Below are 6,000 nucleotides of genomic sequence, written 5' to 3' on the forward strand. Positions count from 1 at the left end.
CAAAGGAAACCTCAAAAGAGCTTACACTTAACGTTGTACACAAATCTGGAGATATATGATTAGAAAAAAAAAAAAAAAAAAAAAACATAAATGTACACTAGACAATTTATGTAAAGACCTAATACCTTTAATAAATTATTGTATTAATTCTTTATTTTTCTGATAATATAATAACAAGCAAAAGACTTAAAATGACATTAAAAAAAAAAAACAGAACAAACAAACGAGCAAACAAACAGAACAAACAAACAGAACAAACAAACAGAACAAACAAACAGAACAAACAAACAAACGAACAAACAAAACAAATGAACAAACAAAACAAAACGAACAAACAAAACAAAACGAAACGAAAGAAGGAAAACGCATGCATGTAATATACATGCTAAGTATCTACTGTTACGCTAATATATACATACACACACATACAATGCATGTAATGCATACACATGGATATTCCTTGTTGCCTGTTTTTTTTTTTTTTTTTTTTTTTTTTTTTTTTTTTTTTTTTTGTCTTCTTGGTTATTGTGCATTATATAGAATAAAATTACAACATGCGTCTATAATACATAAATACAAAAAACAATCAACAGAATTAATCTAGGGGTGAGTATTTCTTAAATTATTGAACAAGGTAAAAAAAAAAAAAAAAAATGTACATGCATACAAATATGAAAATATACAAAGGTAAAAATATATCACACTTTACTACCAAAATTCCCTTTTTTTTCAAGTGAAGCAGAATGTAAATATCTTTACTAGCTGATCAAAATGTGAGATCTACAATATGCACACGCATATATCAATATTCATGAAAAGTATTATAATATAATTTATCTCAGAGTCACAAAAAATGAACGTATTTATTGGGGATATCTTCAATTAAGTGATATGGTATTATTCATATATGAAATGGGAATGAACAGAATGAAGAAGTGCATATGTAATGATGCGCCTACACGGGGAGAAATCACAAAATTGGATACTCAAAAGTTTAAAAGTGCACAAAATTGGATACTCATGGGGTGCTTCTTCCCTTTCATGTACAACAAATGTATGTGACTCCCTCCTAATAGTGTTGTAAAAGTATTTAAGTGTATATATATATATATGTACACAGTTCCCTACGGTGTAAGCACATATGTGTATACGCGAAGTGACTAGTGTTTATTTCTCATGTCATTAAATATAGAAAATGGATGAGGTAGATGCCTACTGTTATACTTATACATATAAACATGTAGGAGAAAAAAAATAAAATAAAATAATTTTTGTTCACTCTTACACTTCCTGTTTCTCTTGAAACGGCACAATAAATGCTAATGTTCCTATAAATGTGTATATATATATATACACATATACATATATATAAACGGTGCCTGAAGAAATAAAAAAATGACATGTACATACAAACTGAATGATCAAACGGATTTATATTAACTTATCCTGGAAAGATACATCTTATAAAACTTTTAGGATAACAAAAATTGTGTATAACTTATATGCAAAAAACTTGAGGATGACGTCTCCCTATGTATTTTTTTTTTTTTTTTTTTTTTTTTTTTTTTCATATATATAGTAGAAAAATATGTATTACACACTTTAATTTTAATGTGTTGTAAATCGGTTTCAGTTAATACATTCTTGGATGTTCATTAAATGTATGAACACACGAATGAATGGACATATATAGATATAAATATCCATAAGTATGCACACATGCAAATTCGGTTATTCCTTTACAGGCATAATGCTGTGCTATCAAAATTTTGTCTTTCTCTTTTGTACACTCTAGAATTACGTAAGTATGTAAATTCATGCACAATGGAAAATTTTCTTTTCAACTGGCAATGATACAAGCGGTCCAAAATGCGTGATATAAATAAATGGTTCAAAATGAACGGTTCGAAATAAGAAATGAAAAATCAACACTTTAAATATAGAATAAATTTGTACTTATGTATGCAAATAAAACGTTTCAAAATCACCAAGATGTGTATACATTCAAGATATACTGGTTCCCGTTTAATTAGTTATATTTTCAAGCATTCCTTTATAACGAGGTATTCATACATAAATTATGTGAATAAGTATGCAGGGTGGTTCTAGTTTAAACATATATATATATACATACACATGAGTTGTGCAGGTTACATGTGTAACAAGCATTTTTTATTATAAAAAAAAAAAAAAAAAAAAACTATTTCATACGCATGCATAATATGTATATAGTAATCTCCTGCACTTTTAGATGTACATTTGCCAATATCATTTAATTTTTAGTAGGTTTTTTTTTTTTTTTTTTTCTACTGGTTCTTGTAGCACCTATTTCCCTCCAGAAGTATTAATACACTCATTTCACGATATTAATAAAAAAAAAAAAATGATAAAATAAAAAAATTTCGAAATGTTAATTTTATGGTAGATAAACAAATCATGCAATTCTGTAACAAAATTGTTGTTGGGTGTGTTCTGGTTGTAGAAAAAGTTCCAAGCTCTTAATGGTAAGGTAAAATGTGAATATGAATTATGAAGTAGTGTGCATATGTGCATATATATATATATATATATACATACATGTGCTACATATACCTACACTATTGTAAATTTTAATAAAAAAGTATTAATCAAAAAAGGAATTAATTTCACGGGCACAAAAAGTATTTTTTATTTTATTTACATATACCTCAAAAAAAAAAAAAAAAAAAAAATCGAAACGTATACCCCTTTTATGATTCCAATAGTGTGCTATGTTTTGTGGAAATAACGGAACATTTGCGTATGCACTATATTCCAATTTTTCTGTGCATATACAAATAGGCGCATATAAATAGGGTATATACATACACTCATACATGTATAGGGTGTGGGGGGGTATATAAACGTATTTAATATCTATTTTCCGATGCATATGTATATATATATATATATATATACAGAACAGTTATACGTTACACGGGATCCTACGGGTGGCAACACAACCGATTCACTCTAAAAATATCATTTGTTCAGTACACAAAAAAGGCAGAATCATAAAAAAATGTATTTGTTTCAACAAAAGGAATAATGCTAATAGCCTGACACAATGATTCATGAAAACGAAGGTTCACATAAATGTATGTTTATACATATGTGCGTTTATTTATACATATATCCAATGACACATACGTATATATATAATTAAAAACATTTCTATGTGCACATGTGCTGTCGAAATTAAAGGTCTCATTTGTTGTAAGTTTTTTTTACAATTTCATTTCATAAGAAGAGTTAACTCTAATGTGAAAAAATTCCTAATTTATTAATAATATTTTTAATTATGGTTAAATTTTCATTTGTGAAAAAGAAAAAAAAAAAAAGGGAAAATAAGTTATAAAAAAAAAAAAAAAAATTAATTTACTGCAGCCTGTACATAGCAGAATATAACATTTTAAATTATATCCATGTGAAATTTATTTCACCTACAAATAAGAAAATGAATAAATGATCAAACAAACGAACAAACAAATGAGCAAATAAATGAGGAAGCAAATAAGCAAACAAAGAAACCAACAAAGAAGCAAATAAATGAGGAAAAAAATAAGGAAGCAAGTAAAGAGTATTGAGGCGAATGTAAGGGAAAATATGCGAAATAACCAAAACAAGACCACATACAAAATTGATCCAGACCACATAAAATTTTAAGGATAGTCATTTGTGGACTACTACAATTTTTTGAAAAGGAATGTAGTGCAATGTGACATGTGATCAGATAAAAATAGAGTTGGATGCTCTGCACCATTTTTATTGCCCTAGATGAGAAGAAATAGAAAAGATATCTTTACAAAAATATTGCCTATTTTTGATTTATTTTGATTCGTATTTTTTTGTGCCTTCACTTTGGTGGAGATTATATTTATAGTTTACTTGGCACATATATTTTTTTTTTTTTTTTTTTTTTTTCCGTTGCTTATGACCCATTTAAGTGCACGCTATTTTTTGTTCATGTATATGTATAATTATTTGTTACTTTTATAACTTCTTTTTATTTTATATTTTCTTATGTTTTATTTCCCCTTTTGTGAGACTTTGTAGAACAAATCTTTGAAAACGTGTAAAAGGGTGGAAGGCGTTTTCCTTCAAATTAAATAGATTGCCTTTTCGAGGGAATTTCATTGAACACTTATATCATTCGATAAAAATTTGTAAAAATTTGCAAAAGATTGCGAAAGATTGTAAAATTTTGATGAGCAAATAGAATAAATGTTAATAAACCTTTTTAATTTTAAGAACGCTTGGTCTTAAGTACCGGTTCACATGCATGTAAGGATAAGTAAATATATATAAATAAGCTCACATACGTATGCACATATATACACGCGTGACGATGTACTATTCTATTTTAACGCCGTTCCTACAAAAAAATAAAAAATAAACAATAAAATAAAAGAGTAAATAAATAAGTAAAATAATAAAAATAAAAAATAAAAAACACAATGTGTGAATTAATTGAATTCCATGCCTGTAGAAATCGGGATGTAATAAGTTTTCATATTTTTGTGTACAACATGTATACAACATTTTTTTTTTTTTTTTTTGCGTCATAATAATATTAAGCAGTTATTCACAATATACTGCGCTTAAATGGCATGAATATAAAAAAAAAAAAAATAGAATATAATATTTTTTTTCTTAATATTAAAATTGTATTTTTAGAATAATCTAACAAACAATAAATGAAACGAACGAATGGTACTGCTTAGTAATATGTTTTTTTTTTTTTTTTTTTTTGTTATGAGTCAAACCAGGCCTTGTGAGGTTCCCCTCACACTTGAGACAAAATTTTTACACATATGTATATATATATATATATATATATATATATTTCATGTAGAAAATATGCATTATTGCGCTTGTTTGTGGAGACACCTATATTTACAATGTGCATACGAATACATTCCCTTGGACAAATATCATTGAAATATTTTGTGGGTAATCAACGATGGAAAATACCATGTCCCTATGCAATATGCAGTATAAAGAGTCAATATTATTTTGCACGAACTTTTTTTTTTTTTTTTTTAAATAACCTCCTTTTTAAAAGCATTATCCTTTTTAATCATTAGCTAGTGGGCGAGGGAAAAAAAAAAAAATAAAATAAAATAATAAAACAAATTTGAACACATTGGAGAAGCATCATTCTTTTATCTTAATGGTGTATCATTTAAATAAAAAATTAGTTGCAATCTTATAGTGAACCACAAAAAAAAAAAAAAAGAGTACTCCTGCTTTGATTTCAAATATATATAATATAGTGCTCGTTTAGGGTTAATTTTCAAAATGAAATTTCTTTTGCAAAAAAGCAAGTGCTTAAATAATTTACAGTTTTTTTGAAAAAAACAAAACAAAAAACAGTTGACTGTTTTTGCGTAAAAGAACTGTTAAAAAAAAAAAAAAAAAAGAAAAGGTTAATTAAAAAGGGTTGTATAGGTTGTAAATTGTAAAAGGCGCATTCACTTGTGTTTTTTGCTTGCCTTTATCTTACACAAATTCATGTGCTTATTTTCTTTCAGGCACATATGAATCCACACATGAAGGTGCGTCTGTGCACAAATACAGTGACAACATTCAGAAAAGAATTTTTTGCATATCAGAATTATTACCCTTATTTTCTCTTCAAATTTGGGTAAAAAGGAAAACAGAACATACATACCATGTGTATAATGTATGCACCGTAGTATGAAATAAAATTTCCTCACTTTTTCATTTTTCTTTTTCAAGCCAAAACAGCCATTAACATATATAAAACTAAAACAAACAAAGCTGATGACACATATTTGCGTCCACTTTTGTAAATAAATAAAAAAAAAAATAAAATTAAATAAACATGCAATCTAATAATTAACGAATAGATAAACATGCAATCTAATAAATTAACGAATACACACGTAGGCGTACAAAGAAATAGGGAATTCCCCACATACCTTTGGGGACAGAGACATGCTTATAGGGGACAATCTT

This window comes from Plasmodium gonderi, assembly GCF_002157705.1.
Source record: "Plasmodium gonderi DNA, contig: Chr09, whole genome shotgun sequence".
In the NCBI taxonomy this organism is placed as follows: Eukaryota; Apicomplexa; class Aconoidasida; order Haemosporida; family Plasmodiidae; genus Plasmodium; species Plasmodium gonderi.